Source organism: Zalophus californianus, chromosome 3 (assembly GCF_009762305.2).
Source record: "Zalophus californianus isolate mZalCal1 chromosome 3, mZalCal1.pri.v2, whole genome shotgun sequence".
NCBI lineage: Eukaryota > Metazoa > Chordata > Mammalia > Carnivora > Otariidae > Zalophus > Zalophus californianus.
Genome location: NC_045597.1, coordinates 39,117,036 through 39,130,779, shown reverse-complemented (window position 1 = coordinate 39,130,779; position 13,744 = coordinate 39,117,036). Strand labels below are relative to the sequence as shown.

The following is a 13,744-nucleotide window of genomic DNA, read 5'->3' as shown; positions in this document are numbered from 1 at the left end:
GAAAAACACAGAAGTAAGCATTAGTCTTTGGCTTGTGTGTGACTCAGTCGAGTGTTACTTGCATTCCAGTTACTCAGACAGCATGGAATATAGCTGTGTCTAAGTACTTCAGAGTTTCTGTAAAAACTCTGTATGCTGTGGTATAGAATTCACTTGGATTGCATATGAATGATTATAGTTTGGACTTGGACCCAAGGTGTTTCTTGGTTATTACTTCAAAGTCATGGATTATTTCAAATTATTACCAAATTCAGAAAAGGTTTTAAATGTTCTTTTTTTTAAAAAAAAAAAAAAGGTAATATATTGAAGATCCTCAAGATCAGTCCATATACACATGTGGTTAAGTTAGACTAAAGAAAAATAATGTGAGAAAACACAGCTCAGGATGGCAGCCTCTGTTAATACAGAAGAGAGGATGCATATTTGACTAGAACGAAACATTATCACATTAGTCATCAGGGCAATACATTTTACTAAATTCTATCTTTGTCATTCATAGTTATGTGACTTTAGAAGCATTATTAGCTTTCTGCTCTTCCGTTCACTTTAATGGACTCCTTGTTGTGAAGATTAAATTAGATAATGTATATAAAGTACCTATCATAGTACTTGTCACCTATTGAGTCTTTCTTACCAAAGGAATTATTAGTTCCTTTCCCTGGCTAAATGAATCTAAAACAAGATCTCAGACAATACTCTATTTATCAAGAACTGTTGGGTTTGCTATATAACAACACCTGGTCCAAATAACTGCGGTTGGAAACCTTATCCTCACAAAAAAGCCACAAATAAATAGAAACTGAATACCTTTTACTAAAAGGCAAATCTGATTCTCTTATGCCAAAGCTGAAGCTCTACTCAGGCCAAGTAAGGAAAAGATTGCTAACTTTTAGAATTACGCACATTATCTTGGTAAAGATAAGCTAGCACCTAATAGTCAATGTTTTCTTTTTGCTGAAATACAGTTAATATTTGACAGAGAATAAATGTTTCTTAAGAAACTAAACAGGTTTTAACCTATTTTGGGGAAAACATTTACTTAATATCTACATTGGGGAGCCATTAATAAGGAGGCAAAACACGATAAATGGTATATGTGTATATGTGTGTATGTGTGTTTGGGGGAATGTTTCCTATATTCCATTTTCCTTATCAGTTGATAGTATTGCTGTCACTGTTTTAACTAGATTATCATACAGTACCACAACAAAGCCATAACCCATAAAATTCAACCAATTCATTTGAAAAACTTTCTAATTTCCTAGACTCAGAAGAGTTTTTCTTTCTTCAAAAATTATTCATTTTATTTAAATCTTGTCTCCGTAGAATATATTTTCATTGTACCAACTGAGAGGTATAAAGACTAAATTTACTTTTCTGTAGATAGTTTTCCCCTGGATGGATATAATTCTCAGCAATAGCACAAGAATCCTCCGGAACTCAAGGAACACGATCACTCTCCTGGCTGAAGATAACCACAGTATATGATAGAACAAACATATTTGACATAGAAGTGCTGTGGGTTTTGTGCTGCTGCATTATTTATCCATCTCTGTTTTCTTTCTCTTTTCATAGTAAATGTAAAAAAAAGTATGTAAAACTGGTACAGGGTAGGACTAGGGCGGCTCTGCATGTGTGGAAATGGGGGTTATATGGGAACTCCATACTTTCTGTTCAGTTTTGCTGTGAACCTAAAAAATCAACCTAAAAATAAAGTCTGTTTTTAAAAACCATGTAAAATTAAAATGATCATTTTCCTATGCCTTGCTTTCATTATCACATGTGTGACTGGCATAGTTTAAAAATATTTTACAAAGTTTGTAATTGAAATATTTTCAAAATATAACCGCAGGTTTAACATCAAGTTATCCTGTTAATTTCTCTTTTTTTAATTTAAGAATTTTACCTTCATTACAAAATAAATGATCTCTATTCTTAGGAACCAATCAATTTGAAAATAAATCTATCAAATATAATGCAAAGTAAAGCAATAGGATTTTTTTATATAAAAAGTAGTTTAATTGCTAAGCTCTTTATTATTAGAAAAAAAAGGGGATTCATTATAACTATAATAGTAATTGGGCCTTTTAGGACAGGAGTTTTGTAAAAAGTTGTTACAATCTTCCATTAAGTGAATTTTCTGCTCTCATAATCATTTGATCTATAGTTACTCTTTCCGGTAAAGGAAAAAAAAAATTGTTTTATTTTAGCATCCTGGAACCCTCAGAAAAGCAAATTTGTGGGGTTAAAAAGCATTTATACATTCTTGATACAAAGAAAAACTACACACCCAGAAGTGATAAAAACTAGGAACACAACCAATTGAGAGCTAAACAGTTCACTGTTGTGGGGAAACATTATCAGATAAGGACTTCAGATTACTTATTATAAATGTGCTAAGTAGCTTATAATTAGCTACTCCAGACAACATCCTTGTGAAATTAAGTGTTATCCACATTTATGAATAAAAAATATTTTTAAAAACATCGCAGAAGGTAAAGCAGTTCAAAAACCACTCTTGCATATTGGATTAAACACACACACAATCACATACACACAAAACACTCACATGACAATTTCTGATCATGAAGAATATCACTGAAAAACTACAAATAGTATTATTGGCAAGATTAAGAACAACATGGATAGTAGCAGCAACAAGAACAACAAAAGACACAGGAGGAACAAATGACTAAAAAAAACGCCAAACAAATAGAGCTATAGAATAGTATGCAATACATAAATACTAACTTTGCAGAATGTCACAATACTTATATCATCTCTAAATCATCACATTCTGTAAGCATTCAAATCTGTTAAGTAACGGGACTAAGTGATCTCTGAAGCACTGCCCAGCTCTGTAATTCTATATATCTAGGAATAATATAGTTTTACAGAATGTTTAAATGCTTAGGGGAAATGCCTATTAAAATTAAGTGAAATAAAAAAATCTAGGTATTATTTTATTAAAGATGGGCTTTTTCAAAGTCTCCTAAATATGCCTTTTTTCCTTATATCTTCTGATTATAAACAATGCATTTTGTTATGCACAATTATTTTTAAATTCTTTGTCTAAATCCCGTTTCTGATTAAATTTCCTTAAATTTTCTTTAAGCTTTATAGTTTGCATAGCTACCTTATGCCAAAAGTATTAGAAAAAAGTGAATTTAAAAAGAGTAATACAAACGAGAGAGAAAATTTGTATTCCCACAACCTGCTCTTACTTGATGAAGTAGATTTATTATTGCTGGGTTATAGGAAAGGTTGGTTAAAGTATGCATAAACCCATATAAATAATAAAGTTAAAATGCCAAAAATAAAATAGCAATAAAACAGCAACAGGAAAACTGATTCCTAACTAGAAAGTGGGTGATGGTGAGTAGACTCATTCCAGTTTTTTCTAGAAATGAGGTATATTTTGGATAAATCACAAAGCATTTGCCCTCAATGTGTCACGCCATTTAATCCTTTGCAAACAATGATCTGAAGTTGGGCCCTCTGAGTCTAGAATTTTACATTAAAATCTGTGGATTCATATCATCATTTTTCTCTCACTCTAATCCTGCAAGTCAACTAAACAACAACAAAGTTGTCAAAGGTTAGAATCAACTTGCATAAACCTAGAAATGCTGTGAATATGGTAGTTGCCATCAGTCAGACTTTTTAGAACTTTAGCCTGATGCTCTAGTTTTCCCTTTTTTGGTCATAGAAAAGATTACCTGAGAATTCACTGGCTAGGTCTGGCTTGACATATCTAAATGACCATATTCTCTGCATCCTTTTATGTATAATGCATGTCCAATAACTAATGTGGCCCACATGAAACCATCCATTTAAGTCAAAAGTCAATGGGCTTTTAAGAATCTGTTGTTAAATTTGTAAAAGTTAAGATAACTGGGTAAATATCAATGACTTCCAATACTAACTTTTTATAATCTCACCATATATAGATACATACGTCTAGCTTACAGGAATGTACTACAGTCAGTAAATTTGACATTTAATCCAGAATGTCCTAAATGAAATGATGTAAAAAAAAAAGTAACTTTTTCTACATATTCAGAAAGGGAGTTTATTATGTTGTTAAGTACAATTCATCCAACTAGACTGCACAGTGGGAAAAGCTAACTCATCTACAATGCATTAGATGAAGCAGAGGCACTCGGGTGAATGGCCCCGTGGAGAACACAACAGGACTAAGTAGAACTTGATATGAGGGGCTGACATACAGACTGGATAACATTCATGCTCAGTAGCTGCAAAGGGACAGCGAGTGAGGTGTCTCTAAGGATAATAACTTAGAAATACCTTTCAACCCTTCATCTAACTTCTTCCTCTAGCAAAGGTTAAAAGTAAGTTTGACACCTTGTTCTATTGCCTGCACTTACCCTCAGGTAATAAAAGAGACAATGAAATATAATAATGGGTCCCTGTGCTCCATGGCACTGTATAACATCTATTACACATCTCTAGAAGTTCAAACACACTCTTCCTAGTGATTTTAAATCATTGAACTACATTTAAAAGAAAATAAAAGAAAACATTAGAGTAGATATGTCACTAAGTCTGTGGCTTTTTGCCCTTGCCTCTGAAGTGGTTGACATCTTCATTAATGCTCCCTCTTCACAGTCCCTAAAGAATTTGACATTGCTGAAGTCACTAATGCATTTTAGGTCAGCTAACCTGTAACATATTAATTAATTAAATTATAACTTTATTGGCTTCTTTTGATCCTCATTATACTATCAAGAAATAATATACCCTTAGTAATAATAAAAATAATAATGAGCTAATTTACTGAGTGCTCAGTATGTACCAAGGACTGTTTTATATGTATTATTTAGTTTAATTAAAATGCAAAAATAATTGGAGAGCACAAAATAACTTACCCTTAAATGTATACATCAAGCACAACCCACAGAAATATTTCTATCTTGATTCATACTATCTTTATTAAAGTAAAGCCTGCTGAAATACAGGAAATATTTCTTTCTTGAATCACATGTGTGCACTTAAGGAATACTATTAATTTATTGTAAGAATTAATACTAAGAAACTACAGATATAAGTACCAAAAAAGTAATCACTGCAGTTTCTATCTTAGCTCAGCTTTATCAAAAATTCTTTCAGAAAGTTGCCTCTTTCTTCCTCAGAGATATTTATCACAGTTTTTTCTCACTCATTTCCTTACTGTCTCCTTTTTTTGGGGGTGGGGAGGTAGTACTACAAAATTTGTTTAATTTCTTTTTTCTCAGCAAGTACTTTGAGAATTTCCTTCTTTGCCTGGTTGCTTACAAATGGCTCTAAATAATGTATTCATTCTCAACCTGTTTAGCTGAGGTTGAACATCTGTACTTCAGGCTGATTATGGGATATCTATAGAAAAGGTCCTCTAAAGAAGTATCACAATAAAAAGTACAGAAAGAGAGCTAAGAGAGAAAACTTTGAGAAAGTAACGTAATCACTCAAAGAATGAATACATTTCTCTAGAGTACAGAGTACCTCCTGAACAGAATCTCTGAGTTACTCCTGCAGGGTGTCAGCAGGTGCCTAACCACGCCCATCAGACTGGAAAAGTACTGCCTATCTGTAGAAGGCAGAACCATTGATACCAAGTGTCTTGTCAGCTCCCCAGAGCAATGCTATTCCTTACCCTTGTCTCATGCCACTGCCACCCACCAGTGGAAGTTTTTCATGTAAAACACAATATCAAACACTAACTCCTACTTTTTCATTCATGCTTTCAGAAAGGAAATGCTTTAAATGCAATCTGGTTAGAAACAAGATCAAAAACTGTAATTGTGATGTATACTGCCACTTAATCATCACTCACTGAATCAGCTTCTGTATAGCTGGGAAAAAGAAGTAAAAGGAGTATATTTTATGTGTGAATAGAAAACACTCTGGGATTTCGCATTTCAGCTTTTATTTTAAAATCCAATGTAAAAGCAATTTCTTTTAAAAAAATACGGTTTCTTTAAGAAATTTTTAAAAAGCAGGGGTGCCTGGGTGGCTCAGTCAGTTAAGTGTCTGACTTCAACTCAGGTCATGATCTCAGGGTCCTGGGATCGAGTCCTGAGTTGGGCTCCCTGCTCAGGGGCGAGGTCTGTTTCTCCTAACCCCCTCTGCCCTCCCCCTGCTCATGCTGTGTGTCTATCTCTGTCTCTCTCTCAAATACATAAATAAAATCTTAGAAAAAGAAAGAAAATAAAAAGTAGGTTACCAATGAAGTAGGATATAAATTTGCGTCACCCATTTAGCATCCTCTAAATACATGTGTTTATATACACGTGCATACATGTATATACACTCATGTACATATGTGTATAACATATATATTTATACACACATCCCTATAAGTGTATCCACAAAATTGAAAATATCGGTCAATGTCAAATAATGTAACTCCAAAATACAGTAAGGAATTTTTGTTTTTTATATTGATGTACATAACCCAAATAATATTTTTGTGTGTATCACTCAACGAGCATTTTAACCCCAGAGAGAATAATCTATTGATTTTTAAGTCTAGGTTTATGTTACGCTATTTTCAGCTATGACACAAGTCTTCTTTTGAGGTAAACATCAATGAGTGACAGTGAAGGAAAAAAAAAGTAATAAAAGAATAAAAGCAAACAGTGGATAACCAAGACTGTTAAAAAGAAGGAATACCAATGCTTGTTATACAATGGATTGGAATGCCTCAATGGAATACCACTGCTGTTAAATAATCACAAATTTCTAAATCTCCACAATATCTCAGTCCCAATACTGAGTCTGTGTGAGAATGTTTCTTTCTGTAGTAGCCATAATATTTATGTCCCTTTTAATAAGACTTCTCCATCATAAAAGGGCAGAGAGGTCCTTTTTTCAAAAGTCATCCTCCTATATTAAAAGATCAAACAATTGTAAGTCTTCCAGAGCTTCAATTAAAATGTACCAGATGTGAAGGACATAAGGGACTCTGCACCGGTGCCGTAGTGAAACTGCTAGAATTGGACTTCAGGTCCCATGATCCTTAGCTGTTTGTGAACCAGAGTAATGACAGACTTTGTACACAGGCAAAACAAGGGCTCCTTCATGAATTTCTTTGGATATTGCAATCTTGAGATCGTTCGGAGCATCAATAATCTCATCTGTAAAGTAGTAAAATTACACCTACAACTGAATGTATTCTGAACATGGAGTGATACACAGATATAAAACACTGGCATTCACAAATACTTGTATTGCCAACAGTGTTCCCTAACATCTGCGTTTTTACATATAAAACAACAGAAGTCAAAGGTCCAAAAAATGAAACACTATTAAAAGAAAACCTAAAACTACTTAATAACCAAATTACCACCTTTATTTATCCTTCATACCTCTCAAAGTAAACAAAAAGCACATTCAAGCTTTACTTCCCATGGGGGGAAATGCAAAGAAATAATGATTAGATTTGAACTACTGGATACAAAACTTATTATAAACCCACTGTACTACTGAAAGAATACTTGCCAGATGAAAGTGAAAAACATAAATAAAAGAAACAGATTAGTATATACATGAATTTAGTTCATAATTAAATTGACAATGAAAACCATTAGTTTATTAAATACGTAGTAACTGGGCAATGGATGAATTTGTTTGAAAGACAATGTTGTATTTCTACCTCTCATCACATACCAAAACAAGGCCCCTATAGAGCAGGGCAATAACACTTTGATACTTACTAAAATACATACATAAAAATATAGATAAGGATTTGCCTAAAATATTTTCTAACCATTATGGCAAAGGAAACAACCATAAAAGAAAAAAGATAGCTCCACTGAACAAATATTTTTAAATGTTTTAAAATGTAGCAAAATTTAAGTAAAAAACTGGGGGAAATGTCACAATATGACAGTGTTATACATATATTGGGATCTTTAAAATCAATAAAAATATAATAATAGTACTGGGAAAATGACATCCATGAAAAAATACTCATAAGTTTAAAATATTAAATACCAACACCTGTGTGAGGAGGGTTGGGGAAATGAACACCACACCCTTGCCTTTTGGGAGGATAATCACTGTGCCTGCTTTGCAACAAGGGTATTGATAAAAATTGAAAAGCTTTCCAATCTTCTTACCTTATAATTCGGTGATCCCACTTTCAAGAATTTATTTACAAGTATATTGGAGATGCTCACAAAAATGTATATATTATAAAATTTTAGAAAAAGGCAACTACTTAAGAGAAGTATTGCAAACCTCTAAATTCAATATAATTTCAAACTTGCTAACAATATTAGCAATTAATATTGATTTTCCTCAAGCAGCAGAACAAGTGCTTTCCTTTTTTTTTCTTCCTTTTCTATATTTTCCTGATCTACAATAAATGTGTATTACTTATACAGTCAGAGGAAGTATTTTAAATTATGTTGAAACAGAAATGATGCATGATGGACAAGAAACAGGATAATTTAGTTTGTACTCATAGAAGATAATTTAGCTTGCACTCATAGAAAACACAGGAAACCGGTGGATTGCAAAGGGACTTGAATGCCTGACTAAGGAATTTCTGTCATTGAGTAGGCAGTGGGGAGCCATTGAAGTTCTTTGAGCAGGGAATTCACACAGTCAATTTGATGGTTAAGTGCAGGGCTAAGGGAAATACTTTGAATCTAGTTAGGAAGAGTCCAATTGAGATCAAATTACAGTAGTGATGGTATGGTTAGAGTTTAGTGATCTTAAGACTGTTGCATGAGGCATTTCAAGATAATCAAATACACTTGAATAATACATAGTTTTTATATGACATATTCAAAGTTAGGCCTTGCTATCAAGCGTCACGAAATGCAGAAACATTTTAGGCTTTGTGTTTCCTCTAGATTATTTCTTGAAAAGAATGGCATGAAGTTCGTGTGAAGAAGCAGCTAACAATACCTCATCTAAAATCTGAGTCCTAGAGTTTAAACCTATCATGTTGAGTTTAGGCTACATTTTACTGTGAGGATTACAGAAATGCATATCTTTATTACTTCTAACTAGCCTGTTTATGCATTGAACTACTGGAAACTCAAATGTTTCAGAACCATAGAACCATATGGCAAAAATAATAAACATACGTGGAATTTTTAAAGTGTTGTTAGACATTTAGAGCATTGTCAGAGTAGTTATATCAATGATAGGGGCTGTTTTCACATTCCCCCACCTCCCTTTGGGGCCATCTTCCTTCCCAGTTACAATATAGATTTTAAATTGATGGCAAATGTGCTTAGCATGACACTTTACAAATGATCCTTTGGATTACTAAACATATAAATCATATCAGCTTATTAAATGAAATAATTTTCACCTTTAGGATCTCCCCCTTTCTGTAAGAGAATTTTTAATCTCGCTTTTTAAATCAGTTCAACTTCCCTGAAATAAAAACCATTGCCTCTTCTCTAGAATGTTCTTTGGAAACTTTTCCTTCACAAGATTACCTGACTCTTGAACTCAAGTCCCCTCTCATCACACGCTGCTACGTCTGCAGTCACATATCTTGACACTAACACTCTTTTAGAATTGAAACCTCCTGGCATTTGAGTTGCTGTTCCATTCAGTCAGTATTTTATGTCTCTTTTCTATGATAGGATCGCCAACTGATTTGGAAAGAAGATCATGTGAAATCGCCTACACTTTTTGGCAAAAGACAAAAAATATGGAGGATTGTACTATTTTTTGTTCTAAGAAAAAAATCAGGTAAAAGGAAAAGTCTTCCTTCACTTGTCAGTAATTTAGTAAATTAAAATAATATGATTGGGCAAAGGAACTCTAAATTTTGGAAATACAACACAAGAAACAGAACACTTTCTTTTAGACCATTAAACACCCTATTCTTTGGCTATAGGTTTTGTGAATTGCATGCTAGATTACCGGAGAAAATGGGTCATTGACAGGGAGGTGCGAAATAAATAATTCTAGCTGCAAATTTTCTGAGTACCCAGGGATGAAGTGAGCACACGAATTAACTATTATAAAACTTGCCTATTTGTGAAATAAATTATACTTTTTAATAAAAATTTGAAAGACGTTATGATTTTTTGATGTATGTTCAGAAAGTATCTAATTTTACAGAATAAAAGCAGCCTCCTCAGAAAATGAGTGACAGGGTGCCTGGGTGGCTCAGTTGGTTAAGTGTCCAACTCTTGATTACGGCTCAGATGATGATCTCAGGGTCCTGAGAAAGAGCCCTGAGTTGGGCTCCGGGCTGCTTAAGATTCTCTTTCTCTCCCTCTGCCCTCTTCTCCCCCTCCCCCACTCATGTGCACTCTCTCTCTTTCTCTCTCAAAAAGAAAGGAAGAAAGAAAAAAGGAAGGAAGGAAGAAAGAAAGAAAGGAAGAGAAAGAAAGAAAGAAAGAAAGAAAGAGAGAAAGAAAGAAAGAAGAAAGAAAGAAAGAAAGAAAAAGAAAGAAAGAAAGAAAGAAAGAAAGAGAAAGAAAGAAAGAAAGAAAGAAAGAAAATAAAGAAAATGACTGACAAGAGGAATGATAAAGTATCTTCGAAAACTAAGGGACAGAGGTTTTTTTGTGTGTATGTGTGTCTTCTGTTTCTTCTCTCTTTTTATTTTTTTTTTAAGATTTTATTTATTTATTTGACAGAGACAGAGAGAGCACAGGCAGGGGGAGCGGCAGGCAGAGGGAGAAGCGGGCTCCCCGCTGAGCAGGAAACCTGATGCTCCATTCCAGGACCCTGGGATCATGACCCGAGGTGAAGGCAGACGCTTAACCAACTGAGCCACTCAGGTGCCCCATCTTCTCTCCTTTTAAAATGAGCAGTTTTTCATATTCTTTTCTGTCATTAAATTTATACATAATTGGATAATATTTATTAAGCTCTAAAGCTTGTATTTTCACAATTGCTTAAATGTAAAATATAGCCACAAGATAAATATATTTATTAAATCAGATAACATGTAATTCTATCCATTACTAAAGTTAACAATCTCAAAATATATATTTAGTATATATATAGTTTATGGTATAAGGAAAGAAATTTTGATGGACTTCTGAGTCATGCAAGCTAGAACTTGCCTCAATACTCACTTGACCACTAAGATAATGATGTCATTTACCAAATCACCCAGTTTTTCAAATCTCTTTCTTCATGAGGAAATTTGAAGATAATGCTATTAGAATTAAGGAAAATTAAATATTTAAAGTGCCTCACATGTGGCAGACAGTCAATAAAAGTACCCTTGCTTATGTCAGAGTCACTATGAGGATTAAATTGGATAATTTACAAAAACTTTCGGGGCCCTGCTTTACATGCAATTGCTTTTTATCCATTTGTTCTTTCATCCAACATGTACATGTTAAATACTGTGTGCTAGATATCTTAAGTGCTCTACTTTAACAGAGTTTTATATAAAATACAAGATAAATGTAAGAGCATCAAGATTATCTTAAACATTAACTATATTTCTGGACTTTCTTTGTATTTAATGTAACAAAGGTTTATATCATTTTTAAGTGAAAAATATCAGGTTAATCATGGGTTGTGATTATTTCATATTTTATGATAAAAGTTAATTTGGCCATATTACAGTTCTAATTTTAATATGGTAAATTAAGGGTAATGCAGTTCTGATTCAGGATATTGTCTTTCAAAATAATTAAATGATACACACAAATTACTAGTAAGCTGATAGCATAATTATGTGAAACCAAAGATTATTCATAATAAGCAATATATAATGTTTTAAACTGTGACAGTGGGAATGAGGCAGATGTGCCAAAAAGGACACTCATGCCAAAGTGACAAACAACTTATTTTGTCAATTTCAGGGTAGAACAATCCCACTTTAGGACAATAAAAACTTCTGAGTTTAGAGGAAGAGCTCATCTCCATTTGTACCATTTCTACTGTATAGCATATAGCCTGATATAACATTTATTACAAGAATAGAGAATATACAAGGATACAGCAGGGACTGATTAAATTTGTACATACAAACATGAAAATCACCATTTCTTTATCAAATAAATACACAATTTTAATTAAACTGGGCATTATTTTATTAAATAACTTGGTGGAGACAAGTGAACATTTTAATAAATTTGAATAAACATATCAATTTTATACCAGTGAATGTTTATTTGAGGAAATATGCATTTTCCATTTTAACAATTCATAAAGAATAACACTGCAGTATGGACACACAAAACTATTAATCAGGTCACCAAAATTTTTTGCATTATTTTAGCAGTTTGGTTCAATACTATTGCCATGTCATATTCAGTTAATTTTAGTCAAAGTCCTATGACCTATTTGAAATGAGATAAGTGGTCCCAGTCCTGTGTCTTGAAAACATCTATGCAAATTGAAAAATATGTACATTTTGTAAAATTTTCTCACAATAATACCTAATCCACTGCAAACTCACACATCTGAAATTTTAAAGAGGTAATGGAGATTAATCATGTCTCAAAAGAAAAAATAAAAGGTGATCTCTGATTTACTGAAAGAGGGTTCTCTGAGTTTGCCACTTTTTCTTTCCTCCTCACTTCCTCACCATCTTCCTACTCTAGATCCACACCTAACGTTTTACCAGCTATGATCTTGATTTATTTTGAAGTTCTATTTTGCCAATGGGATTTAGGTAATTGTGTTATGAAAATGATCAAATTCATTTTCTTAAGTAAGCCAATAATGTAGCCTAATCACGTAGTTTGGCATATTTCATTTTCAAATGTATCTATCTTTAATTGGTATGCTTATAGTCTGGACATCTTCCCTATTCCTAAGCACACATAAACCTTCATTACTGATTTTTTAAAAGGTTTCTCTAAAATTTGTTCCTAATACTTTCTAACCCAAAATCAATATTTATACTACCCATTTGAATAAAAGTCTCTAGAAAATCCTGATATTTAGTATCATAATGACATAAGAATTGTCTCAAAACTCATCCTCCAGTAAGGCTAAATTGATTTTCAGGCTCTTCTAGAAATAGTGAAATATTTTATTTTAGATCAAAATAGTTCTTTGGGATAATGAAAAAAGCTATTTCAAACTTCTCTATTTGGTTTTAGGACAGGCTATTTTGCATCTTGAAGCTTTGATTTCTTATTTATAAGATGAAAAATCAAAGCTTTTGTGATGAATCCCTAGTGAAATGACAACATGCCTCTTGAAGTGCATCATACAACATAATTACATTTAACCAGAACAAGTGACCCTTACTATGTACACAACACTTACTTTGTGTGCTACATTTCCATAATATTTTTAAAAAGTAGATGAGTCCTTGATCTCAAAGGCTTGACAATTTAGTGGAGGAGGTTTTACATACACACAGCAGAATTTAATAATAAACAGACTGACGAAGCAACATCTAAGCAAGTGCACATTTTAAGAGTCCTTGCAATCTAGGTTTAAGTTCCTCATATAGAAAACTACTATGCAAAAATGTTCATTTACAGAAAATTAAAGTATGGAAATGATTCTTTTAACATCTCACTGCCTGTTGTTGTGCAGATGATAAGCCAGGTGGCCCTTGAAATGCAAGCTGGTAGTGATGCATTTGAACCAGGTTCACTGAGATCAGTAATTTCCCAACATACCTGATGAGCATGTCACCACCGTCTCTTCACCCTTTTAGGGGAGTAAAAACTCCTGACTAAGGAACAATTATATCGTTTACTGTGAGAATTAAGAGTTAAATATAAATATCTGACTATTTAGTTTATGAGGCCTTTGAGAAAGCAATTCTAAGGGACATTATGGA

The 13,744-nt window shown here is 33.1% G+C and overlaps 1 protein-coding gene across 11 annotated transcripts in view; it reads right to left on the bottom strand.

The window, feature by feature from the left end:
* PCDH9 (protocadherin 9) overlaps nt 1–13,744 on the bottom strand; it is a 918,360-nt gene that overhangs the window by 784,249 nt on the left and 120,367 nt on the right. The window lies entirely within an intron of this gene.